The sequence below is a fragment of the Narcine bancroftii genome, chromosome 4, assembly GCF_036971445.1.
Source record: "Narcine bancroftii isolate sNarBan1 chromosome 4, sNarBan1.hap1, whole genome shotgun sequence".
NCBI classification, from domain to species: domain Eukaryota; kingdom Metazoa; phylum Chordata; class Chondrichthyes; order Torpediniformes; family Narcinidae; genus Narcine; species Narcine bancroftii.
Window position 1 is genome coordinate 63800712 of NC_091472.1, and position 13136 is coordinate 63813847.

At 42.4% G+C, this 13136-nt stretch overlaps 1 protein-coding gene across 1 annotated transcript in view; it reads left to right on the plus strand.

Moving 5' to 3' along the window:
• Positions 1-312: 312 nt before the first annotated feature.
• The window catches only part of sptbn1 (spectrin, beta, non-erythrocytic 1), a 300080-nt gene continuing 287256 nt past the window's right edge, over positions 313-13136 (plus strand). Inside the window, exon 1 of the mRNA XM_069931435.1 lies at positions 313-421. The gene's annotated coding sequence lies outside the window, so the exon portion shown is untranslated. The remainder of the gene's footprint in view (positions 422-13136) is intronic.

A 13136-nucleotide genomic window follows, 5' to 3' on the forward strand; every position in this document is an offset into this window, starting at 1 on the left:
GGGCAACGGGCTGCTCCAATTCAAGCCGCAAACCCTCGCTACTCCTCCGCCGCAATCCGCGCGGTTTATCCCTCCGCCACCTCGACGAGCTCCGTTCCTTTGCTGCCGCAGCCCTCAGTGTCCGTGCAACTGGCAGCCGGTCACATCTCAACTGCTGCCACTGCCCGAGGACTCGTTCTCTGTGCCCGGCTCTGGCCAAGTGTGGGATGCGGGTTGGTGGGGCGGATTATTTTGTCGGATGGAGTGAGGTGACGCTGGTGTTGTCCCCGCCTCTCCCAGCCTTGCTCGGCCCGGCCTTCCCCTCCCTTCCAGCTTGTGTCAGCGCCCAGTCAATCAGTGCCTCAGCTTTTGCTTCACCGTCCGGGCTTTTCCACCGCTGGCTCTCGCGGCTTCACATTCCTCGCTTCCCCTCTGGGCAAAGGTACGTATCTTTACCAGCAGACAGGAATAAGCGGCAGACCGGACTGTAATCTCAGCCTTTATGCAAACACGCAGTGAATCCTCGGTGTATCGTAAAGAACTATAATTTTGCATTTATTAAAAAAAAACGCATGTGAATCTGTGGGTGAAACGGAGAGAAAAATCTCTGTGGGAATATCTGCGACGCCTGTCATTGAGACCGGAGCCACTGTTTAACGTGCAGCTGACAACAGTTTGGGTCTGAGGATGTGTTTGTTCGGTGTTTCGGTTTGGAGGATGAGAGCGTGAGATGCGAATGAACTGGGATTTGTATTCGAACTGCTGTCCCTTCATAAACTTGTGGGAAATATTGTATTCCCCCCCCCCCCCCCCACATTCCGAAATATCAGTCTAACGGTACAGATGCAAATAGGCGTGGCCGTGCGGATTTCGGACTGCAAGCGGAACGAGAGCTGTTGAATGCGCCAGAAAAAGCATCGCTGCTTTTTATTTTCCTCATCACAACGGACAACAGATGCAATTCCCACCGAGAAACTGAACATTTTTTCTTCTTTTGCCGGAACCTTGCTCCGTTTTCAACGCCTGTTGTCCATTGGGGGGGGGGGGGGTGGATACTATTTCAGATGATATCTATTGAAGATTTTGTAAAAATAAGTTGGCCTTGAGTCTTAATTCTCTGTTCAGCTATTTGCCAGTAACATTAAAGGTGAGTAGCACTGTAAAAGCGTCGGTACTTGCGCATTCTGTCATAGTGAATTCTTAATGAGGAGGTTGGGAGTGGTTAACGCGATGCTTTATTATGGATCGCATTGCTGCAGCTGAATGCGGTGTTAGTCGTGTCCAACCCGTGTCTGCATCTTCTGATTCATGTTCACCGTAGAAGGGCCGGGTTGGGGGTGGGGGGGCAGAGGCTGGGAAAGTAAAAGACGTGGATTTTTAATTGGGAGAGTAGTTGATGTCCGTTTGGAGAAAACGGACTCTTCATGATCCTGTTGATTAGAAAGTGCCCTCTCCTCCATTTCCAATGGCGTACACACAGGGGCGGTAAAGACATCCTGTCTTTTCGCAACCCTACCCTTTCCCCCGTCACCTCGAGACGCCGTGTCGCCGAGCAAACCAAGCACGTTAAGGGATGACTAACGCACCTTGCAGGATGGATTTCGGCCTGACAAACCCATCGAAGACGTTTTGGGCGATTTGTTGGCCTTTGAAAATTGACGAACCGTGATCCTTCTGGATCCAGAAATCCGTAATTTATCAGGATTCGGTATCGAGCGGTATCTGCATCGGGGAACTAGGGTGCTTGTTTTTTTTCCCCCACCTGAACTGCAATGTTCAAATGTAATGAGCACTTTAATGTTCTAATTATTGGTTTCTACCGCTGCGACATTTATTATATGCAGACGAAGAATATCGGGAATTGGACATTACAAAATGACCTATCATTTGTCACTTTCGTTGCATGACTCATTAAATAAGACAACGGCAGGTTCAATAGCAATATTTGTAGCCCACTCTTGGAAAATGTTGAAAATGGACTTGCCTTGCACATCATTCTGCATCAAATACTCCATCCCCAGCGGTCACTGTCTCCTTGGTATTATTACCTGGATCAAATCTATTCCTAAAACGTTGTAGATCAGCCAGAACCTACTGTTAATTCTTTAGGGAAGTTCTTGTGCATCCCATTCTTTCTTTAGACAAGTTACAAGGTATTTACTGCATCCAGCATTAAACCAGCAGGCTAAAATATGTAACTTCTGTGCAAATCGCTTGAGATTTAAAATTCTGCCCTACCCTTTGGCCCCTTCCCATTGTTCCTTGAATTGATCTGGTCATTTTGTGTGTCTTTCCTCGAACCATCAATTTACTAAACAGTTATCGTGCACCTTCTGGATATCCCTTTTTTTGACCTGTTTGCCCAAGCTGCATCATCTTCTTTTACTCTGCACTAAATAGATTTTTTTAAATGTTGGTTAATTACATAGAGCTTTGAATGCATCACTTAAGTCATGGTGATTAAATAGCTGCTCTTCTTTAAAATAAAATGGTTCAGCCACTATTTTAAGTTGTTTCTAGTGGCATATATTGAGAGAGAGATGAGGAGGTTATCTGGAAAATTTAAAATGTACCATTTCATAAGGTTGATGGTGTTCCTGTTGATTTCAATGTCAGAATTTATTGTCATGAACAAGTCACAAAAATTGGTGTTTTCAGACAGCATCACAATGCAAACATTCATATGATGAACCATCTTGCAACAATAATATAAAAAGTAAAAATAATAGTGCACAAAAAGTAAGGGAGTGTCTTTCGGTTCATTGATTATTCAGAAATCTGATGGCAGCGGGGAATAAGCTGTCCTTGTGTTGCTGAGTATTTATCATTAGGCTCCTGTACCTTTTCCCTGATGGTATGAGAGAGAGAAGAGGGCATGGCCTGGGTGGTGGTGCGGGACTTTGAGGTTAGATGCTGTTTTTAAAGACACCGCCTCATGTAGATGTCCTTGATGGAATGAAGTCTGGTGCCTGTGATGTTGCAGGCCGGGTTAACAACTCTCTGGAGTTTATTTTTGTCCTGAGAGTTGACGCCTTCATTCCAGACAGTGATGCAACCAGCCAGAATGCTCTCCACTGTACATCTGCAGAAGTTTTCAAGAGTCTTGGGTGACATACCAAATCTCTTCAAGCACCTCACTGGCGGGCCTCCTTTGCGATTGCATCATCGTGAAGGCTCCAGGACATATCCTCAGAGATGTTGACACCCAGGAATTTGAAGTTCTCGATCCTCTCCACTACTGAGCCCTCGATGAGGACTGGGTATTGTTCCCCTGACTCCCTCCTGAAGTCCTCAATCATCTCCTTTGTTTTGCTAATGTTGAGTCCAAGGTTGTTGATGTGACACCAAAGAACTAATATCTCTCCCTCTTCATTGCTGTTTGTGATTCTGCAGACATCTGTGAAGTTATCGGCAAACTTGTAGATGGCATTAGAATTGTGCCTGGCCACGCAGTCATGGGTGTATAATGAGTAGAGCAGTGGGCTACGGATTCATCCTTCGGATGTGCCTGTGTTGATAATCATTGAGGAGGAGCTGTTGCTTCCAATTCATACTGACTGTGGTCTTCCGAAGAGAAAGTCAAGGATCCAGTTGCAGAGTGAAATACAGAGGCCCAGAGTTTGTAGCTTCTTGACCAGCACTGAGGGAATAATGGTATTGAAGGCTGAGCTGTAGTTGATGCAAGACCAGCCGAATGTACGAGTTGCTGTTTTCAAGGTGTTTCAGAGCTTAGTGTTGAACTAGTGATATTGCATCTGCTGTGGAATGATGGTGACGATAGGTGAATTGCATTGGGTCCAAATCTTTGATTAGGTACATGTTATTTCTGACCATGACCAGCATTTCATCATGGTAGAAATTAGTGCTACTGGACGGTAGTCATTGAGGCAGCTCACACCACTCTTCTTGGGTTCCAGGATGATTGATGCCCTTTTGAAGCAGCAGGGAACCTCTGACTGAAGCAATGAGAGATTGAAAATGTCCGTTAACACTCCAGCTAGTTTGTTGGCACAGATTTTTAGTACCCTGCCAGGTATGCAGTCATCAAACATCAAATGAGCTTTTCGTGCATTTAAGTACTCATTATCAAATAAAATCATAGCCTCAATGTCCGATCCAAGTAACTTCATTTTCATTAAGCAATAAAATTAATAATGACATAATTTTACGACCTTTTAAATTTGAATGGCCTCAGGAAATGTGAGGAAAGATTGAACTTGGTTTGAATTGTGGTGGAGGAGATGAACTCATTGTGGGAGGATAAGAAGGACAATAATATTCTGGCGGAAAGTATTTGAAAGTTTAAGTTTCTCTGTGAGAAAGATTTAAAAAAAAAATAAAAGGAGCGTGGAACTACAAATCATAATGGATCTAGATCAGACAAATCAAATTTACAGAAGTAGTTTGGACGAGTATTGTCAGATCAGTACTGGTATGCTATTAAGCCAACCATTGTCTCAAGAAAAAGTACAGGGTGGTTTGTGTCTTGCCTTGAAGGGTTGATTAGTAATGTTATAGAATGGGATCCTCTTGGAAGGAATCGTCACATGATAGAAATTTGTTACCTTGGAGAATAACTTTTCCCATTTTCGAATGAGGTTTGAATAAGGTTGTCAAAGATAAGAAAATTATGTTGAAAGATGAAAGGGGCTAACAATTAAAAAAAAATTCTCAATGAATGTTCATTGAGAATTAAGTAATGGGAAATGATTCATTAGAGACCAATGAAAGAGAGTTGACGCAAGATTGGAAAAACTTGATGTTGGCAACAGGAATAGTGGACTGGTGTTTGGATGAGTTTTAAAGCTGTAAGGTTGATTCCAAGGATCATAGATATATTTGGTTTGGGGGGGGGGGGGGGGGCACAATGAGAAAGTGCCCTAAAATTTTGCGGTTCCTATCTAGAGATCAGTAAAAATTTGGACTCAAATTCCCATAAAGAACATTTGAGAGGACTTGGCATTACTGAATCAGTTTGGTGTTGTAGATAGTTGAAAGAATAGGGTTTAGGGTGAAGATGAGTAAGTTGCAAATCTTTGGAACTTTTTATTCTTCAGAACTGTGCATGCATTATATTGTTATACAGATAAAAGCAGATTGATAGAATTTTGAATTGGGTATCATAGATATGTGATTTGACAGGATCAATTTAAGCTAAAGGATGAACTACAATTTATTAAAGAATAGTATAAGTTCACTGCTTGTATGTTGTGTTTTAGTTGCCAAGGAAGTAGGAATTTTGTCAAACTTTTCCTATCCTAGAACGCACGTTATATTTAACAGCTGAAGGATTTCTAGTAAGTACAATTTTCCATGCTTTCTTTATATAGCTTGAATGCAAATAAGAAACCATCAGGTGTTTTGGGTTTCCTGCAATACAATCAAAATTGTCTCTCCCACTATATGAATACACTGATTATATCATTGAGGCATTTCCTTTTCTATTCCTTGGATTTCTTGGAAGACATGACCATTTAGAAGTTGATAAAGGATTATTTTAAGGTAATATCATGAAATGCACAATTAATGGGAATTGACAAAGACCTTCCAGTCTTATTTCTGCATATTATAGGTTGGATTTGAAATAATTTTTTTGGGGAAACCAGGTGGAGTTGCCCTGTTTTATAAATAAAACCTTTTTACTCATAGCCTCCCAATTGATCTGTTCACTTGTAACATGCAGGTTTTGTATTCAGATCCATTAATTTACACAGAGGTTCACACCTCTATGAAAACTTCAGTCATAGTCCCTGTAAATTTGTCAATTTCTATTTTCTTTTAATATTTTTATCCATTAGTTAGCTGTTCATATAATTCATTTCAATTCACTGCAGTTCCTGATGAAAAAAAACTTCTGTGCTGTCCTGTTCCAATTCAACTAATCAGGAGAAAATCCATCCAAATGGTACCTCTGGAAATGTATTTGCATTATTTGACACAGATAACTTGTTAGATTTCCTAGTAACAGTTTAAAAAAAAAAGCCCTTATGGATTTTTTCTCTGCCATACATCAAAATATTTAACTCTTTAGGTAATCAACTTGAAGGTTAACACCATTCTCCCTCCACAGATGTTGCCTGACAGACTTTTTTTTGTTTTTACTGATTTCCCTAATTAGTTAAATTTTGGGCAACTTTAACCTTCTGCCTCATCTATGCCATTTGGACATTTCAGCACTAAGAATGATGCAGAAATTGACATTTCAAATTGCACAGTAAAATATGACTGTCACCTTTAAAAAGACTTGAACATAAATAAACATTGTGCTGTATACACATGTTCATTGTGTGATAGGAATTGTAGCTATAATCGGGCAGATGTTATTTCAGTCTAGATGCATATTTTCTTCAAAGGCCATTTTCAGAAATTTGTAAGTACTTGCATGTTGCATGGTGTGAAGTTCTGTGATCACACATTTGTATGAAGTTATGAAGTACAGTGCAGAAATGGGTTCTTCAGATTCCCGCATCAATGCCAATCGTTTTGGCCATCTACACCAACCTGATTTGCCTGTACCACGTCTGTTTGCCTTGCCAATTTAAATATCCATTTGAATGTGTTTCAAACACAGTAATTTAGTTTTTAAAAAATTAGCTATAGAGCACTCTAACAGGCCAATTCAGCCCTATGAGTCCATGCCACCCAATTTGCACCCTGTTATCCTACACCCTGTTATGTTTTTGAAGTAATTGTGTCTGGCGCCACTACCTCCCTTGGCAGCAAGTTCAAAATATTAACCACTTTTTTTCCAAGTTTCCTCTCATATTCCCCTTAAAACTCCTTCCCCTCGCCTTGAACCTATGGTCTTGTGGAATTATTGATGCTTTATCGTGGGATGCAAATTTTGCCTGTCTATCCTATCAATGCTTATAGGTTTGTATATGGTACTTCTATCAGGTCACCTGCCAGCCTCCTTCACTCTAGGAAAACAATCTATCCAATCTTTCCCCTTAACTAATATTACATTCTCTAATCTAGGTCACATTTGCAGTTACATCACTCCCATGCCAGCTATAGTTTTCTGGTAGGTCATTTAAGTTTCTAATTCCCTTAAAACAGTACAAAATCAGATTTGATTGGAAAATATTGGCATTAGTGAAATAAAGTTGACATTTTGAAATCATTCAGAATTTTGCAGCCTGACGACATCAAATGCATATTTAAAAAATCTCACATATATTAGAAACAAAGATGCAAGTTGAATTGGTTTCATCATGTCATCTAAAATATTTTGAATATGAAAAATGACAATCTTACCTTGTGGATTATTTAATTGCTGCAATTCTGTGAAGTGGAATTGTGATACAAATCCGTAAGAGTTGAATTAGTGCAAGTGGAAATTTAATGGATCTGCAATGGGAGGCTGGGGGAGGAATACCGAGAGAGACAATTCCATGCAAAATGACATTTTAAATGCATTGCAAGATTTGTATTTTTGTGCTTTTAAATTAGTTTTAACTTTTTATTAATTTGAAAGTTCAAAATTAGCAGATTACCGTTGGATCCAAACTAAAAGAGAAGATTGCCTAAACTCTAGGTATTGTTTTCAAACATTCCAATGTAAATTTCCTTAAAAATAGAGGAAAGCACTTCAGGCAACAGTTAAATGAAGGATTATTTCATGTTTTGAAGTTGGAAGCTAAAGCACTTGAAATCCGTCACTCCTGTCCAGCTGTGATATCTGAATCTTCAACCAGAGGAGCAATAAAGTGAAGAGTCAGTTTAAGGTTTCATCTAGACAGTAACACTTGCAATGATATGGAAGTGTCATTCCAGGTTGCATTCTCAAATTTTTTAAGTGATTTATGGATGATGAATGATTCTATGCCTATCTTAATTTGTCTTCTAAAAAACCTTGTAATTCCTGTTTTTCTGCTGCCGAAGGTTAGTTAATTTTAGTTTTCATCTCAACATTTCCACATTTAGAATAGATTTATAAGTGAATAATTCTGTGGGGAGTTATCTTTTTTGCTGTTTTCTCAGAAAATCATTTAGTCTTGAAAATTGCATTTTTTTTAACAAGGAATTGCAGTAAGACTAATGGCTCTGTTGCATGTGCTTGGTTTGTCGCTCTTTTATTTTTGAATATGGTTATCACATTAGTCTCATTCCAAACTGCTGAGAGCATTCTCTCCCCCACCATGTTGATTGGCTTGGACAGTGGATATCAGCGTCTCACAAATTTCATGGTTTCTCTCCCTCAGTCTTCTGCCAGAGATTTGTCCTTTTTTGGCTTGACTTCCATCTGACTTGTTTTAGTCTTGTCATTTGGTATGTTATTTTTTTTGGAGTGGGCTTGTTGTTTCATTCTTTGCCTTGAACAGTAATCATTTGGAATGTGATCTTGAGGTATTCATTCAAGTTTATTTACACCTTTTAATACATCTCTGGAAAGAGCTATCTATGCCTATTGTACAATGTGAGATGTATTTTATTTCTTTGGTCAAACAAAGTTATTTAAAGCTTAATTTAATTCTGATGTAGTGTATCTAGATAATGGTTTATTATGATGTGGGGATTTTCTTTTACAGGAAACCTAATTCAGGATTAGTTCCCTTGAATAAAACTTGCTCAATGAAAGAGAAAAGTTGTGAGAAGGATCTTTTGGAAAATATTGTTTCATTGTTTTGAGTATTTGCATATTCTCAAGTTTGACTCTGGAGTTGTCTATGGTTTGTGTGCTCCTGGAATTGACTTGTCCTCTGTTACAAACCAACAAATCATCATGACCTCAGAACAGTGCTGTCCCTAGTTAACAAATGGATTCTGGTTTTGCAGATGTCCATAAGTCAAGTCTTTCCACAAGTTGGAAAATAGAGAAAATCAATTGAGATGGTTAACATACCTTCAGTCCATTGCAATTAACATAGTCATAAGGACACGAGACTGTGGGGGGATGGGGGATAAACAATGACTAAAAACAGAGGTGGAGATAGGGTGGAAACTAAGTCTGCTATTTGCAGGAATGAATGTATGCATTTAGTGATGTGGGAGTGTGTTCGTATGTACAGGCAACCATAAGTGGGGTTTTGGTAACCCAAAGACGGCCTTTATCAGTGGTTCTCAATCTTTTTCTTTCCATTCACATACCACTTTAAGTAATCCCTATGCCATAAGTGCTCTGTGATTAGTAAGGGATTACTTAAGGTGGCATGTGAGTGGGAAGGGAAGGTTGCGAATCACTGCTCTAGACCTAATTGTTCCTGAAATATTTTGCTTGAGAAAAATTGTCATTGACCCATTTCCTTTGGAGTTATTATACCGAGTGCATAACAAGTCAATTAGGTTTGATTAAAAAAAGTGATTTTCAAACTTTTTCTTTCCACCCACATACCACCTTAAGTAATCCTTTACTAATCACAGAGCACCTATGGCATAGGGAATACTTAGTGGTATGTGGGTGGAAAAGGTTGAAAACAGAAGAAATTACCTTCAATCCATGAAAATATCAGGGAAATATTGTTTCTTACTTTGTAATACTATGCAAGAGGAATAATTGTATTGATGTAAATTTATTATTGTGTGGTACTTCTGTCTAAATTTTATTTGTAACTATTGATGAACTTGTTAGTACCTTGGATCTGCTAGGATCATGACCTTTCCAAGTGCACAATTTTGAAAGGACAAAATATGTAATACATGTATTGCTGAACGTTTTTCTGTATTTCAAGTAGATGTGGATTTCACCCAGGTGCCAACAAACTGCTTTGAGTTCCTAATTGCAGTATTGTGGCCGTGTGAGCAGCAGAAGAAGCACAGCCACCACGTTGAGGGTCGTTAACGACAGTTTATATTTGAATCTGGCACGTGCCCCTTTAAGGGCAGCATTGATTCGGTCACCATGTGCATGATGATGTCATCACGTTGTCTGGGGTGCATGCCGCGCAGGAGTTTTGACTGAGGAAGAAACCCCCCCCCCCCCCCAAACGGCACCATCTTCCCAGGGCTGCCCCACCACATGGCGTTACAAGCGGGGCCAGTTCGCCCTGAGTGAGTGCGCTGTCACACAAACCCCCCCCCCCCCAAGAACTGGCTACATGTCCCGCCGCTTGGGCTGTGATAAGTCCAGATGGGCCGCCTTCAGGCAGTCAGCTGGACCGGAGCAAGATCTTGTATGGCCCCCTGCGGTCCTCTCCACACGAAAATGAATTGGGCAGAGTTGAACTCCTTGGGGAGGTGGACTGGCCGGGTGTTGTGGCGGGACGGAGGTGGGGGAGCCAGGGAGGTCTGCGGAGGTCTGCCAGCAAGTTTGCGTCCGTGGTCGCAGTGTCAGGTTCAGGGCCAAAGAACTCACCAGGCAGGGAGAGCGGTGCGCCGTATACCATCTCTGCAGATGAGGCTTGCAGGTCCTCCTTGGGTGCTGTCCTCATCCCAAGGAGGACCCAGGGTAGTTCATCCGCCTAGAGGGGCTGGTGAATATGGCCATGAGCGATGCCTTCAAGTGCCTGTGGAACCTCTCCACCAGCCCGTTGGACTGTGGGTGGTATGCTGTGATGTGGTGGAGCTTGACTCCCAGGAGTTTCGCTATTTGCATCTACTGGGCGGACGTGAACTGTGTGCCCCTGTTGCTGGTGATGTGTGCAGGGACTCTGAATCGGGTGATCCACTGGCTGACCAGAGCCCTGGCGCTCGTCTCTGCAGAGGCCACCTTGATCGGGATAGCCTCGGGCCATCTTGTGGTGCGGTCCACTACCATGAGAAGGTAACGCGCCTACCTGGATACTGGCAAGCATCCAATGATATCAATGTGGATGTGCTGGAACCTGCGAGCCGTCGAGTCTAAGTGTTGATGGGGGCCTGCGTGTGTTGATGGACTTGAGGTCCGGCACCTGGTGCAATTCCTGGCCAGCTCCTGCACCTCTTTAACCCGTGCCATACGAACTGCTCCACGACTATCCACACCGTCGTTTTCACCGCTGGGTGAGTGAAGTCATGGATCATGCTGAAAATACTCTCACTCTCCAATGCAGCGGGATTACCGGACGTAGTGTACCTGTCGAAACGTCGCAGAGCAAAGTGTCCGGGCTGTTGGGCACTTGGACGTCTTTGAGTTCGAGGCCTGAGATGGCAGTACGCAAGGCTTGTGTCTCCGCATAGTTTCTCAGGGCCTGAGCCAGTTGGCGTAGTCCAGGCCGGGGGGCGTGAGTGTTGATGGCTGGGCATGAGAGTGCATCTGCCACCACATTGTCCTTGACGTCCCTGTGCCAGATGTCGATAGTGAACTCCGACACGTACAAGAAGTGGCGCTGTTGTCTGGCAGACCACGGGTCCTAGGCCATCGCCAGTGCCTGGGTGAGGGGCTTGTGATCCATGAAAACTGAATGATCTGCCCTCCAGAAAGTAGCAGAAGTGGCAGATGGCCAGGTACAGCGCCAAGAACTCCTGGTTGAAGGTGCTGTATTTGAGCTCCGGCGGGTGCAGTTGTTTGCTGAAAATGGCCAGCGGGCACCATTGACCATCGAGCCACTGTTCCAGGACTCCCCCCCCCCCCCCCCCCCCCCCCCCCCACTGCTGTAGCTGAAGCGTCTATGGAGAGTGCCGTGTGCGTCTCTGGACGTGGATGTACCAGCAGCATTGTGCTGGCCAGAGACTCCTTTGTTGCCACGAATGCCTTGTCCGCTTCTTCCAGCCAGGCCAGGGTTTTTTCTTTGGTGGCCATGAGCGCGAACAATGGGCGCTTGGTGCAAGTGGCCCTGGGGATGAACTGTTGGTAAAAGGTCACCATCACCACGAACTCCTGCAGCCCTTTCAGGGTAGAGGGTTTTGTGAAGCATTGGACAGCTGCCACCTTCTCCGGTGCCGGGGCAGCCCCAGCCGCCGAAATGGTGTGCCCCAAGAACTGGAGGGATTCTCTGCCGAACTGGCATTTGGCCGCATTGACCGTGAGGCCGAAATCCACCAGTCGGGCAAAGAGTGTGCGGAGGTGGACTTTGTACTCTTCGCGGTTGCAACTGACAATCAGTATATTGTCCAAGTGGATGAACAGAAAGTCCAAATCCTTTCCTACCATGTCCATGAGGTGCTGGAATGTTTGGGCCGCATTCTTTAGACCAAAGGGCATGCGGAGGAACTTGAAGAGGCCAAAGGGGGTGATGATGGCCATCTTACCCACGTCATCTGGATGCACTGGGATCCTTAGATTCTAATTCAATTAATATATCATGGTATGAGATTATTCAGCTCATCAGATCTACACTGGCTTTTTACCAGAGAATTTTTTGAGTTCGAACCACCAGATCCTTTTGCACATCCTTGCATTTTTTCCTCTATAATAACTTATCCAGCTCATAACAGAAACCATCTTCAATACATCTGTGTATTACAGATTCCCACTATAATGCTGCACAAAATGTCTTCCTCTTTTATGCTTGTGACCTTTATATTTTGACCCCTGTCTCAAAGGAAACACCCCTCTATTATCTACTTCATCCAGACCTCTCATGCATGCATATTAAATCTTCCTTCACCCATCATTGAAGAAAACAGTCACACCTCTACAATCCATCCTAGGAACTATCCTAGATATTGTTCTTTTATTCCTTCACATCCTTCCACAATTGTATGAAGTGATCCATTTGAGGCCTGATTGTAGAGTTTTATAAAGATTCATCATACTCTCCCTACTTTTATAATCTATGTATCTATCGACAAAGCCCAGAATTATATTTACTTTATTAACCACTTCCTGAATTTGTCCTGCCACTTTCAATGAATTTTGTGCTCCTCCACTCCTCCCAGTGCAGTATCCTTTGCTCTATATTTTCTCTCCTTGTTTTTTTAACCAAAATGCATCAATTCATATTTCTCTGCATTATTGTGTATCCATTCTACCAGCATGTTTTATATTCTCCTGCAAATTATCAGTCTCTCTTCACCCTTCGATTAGTAGTTTTCTTCATCTACTAGCAATCAATATTGTTGGCTGATAAATAGTGAATTTTATTATCTTTGTTTAATTTTGTTAAAGCACCAGAAAAACAAACAAGAGTGATCCAATTTGACCTTGCCATATCCCTGGAGAAATAATTTTGCTCCTATGAATCGTCATCTGCGCCACCATTGATTTGCGTATTAATCATAGATTGTCCAGATTCATATCCAAAGGCTGAACTTGCTGATAAGCAAATCCTGATGCTAAATGCCGATGTCCTGCATGC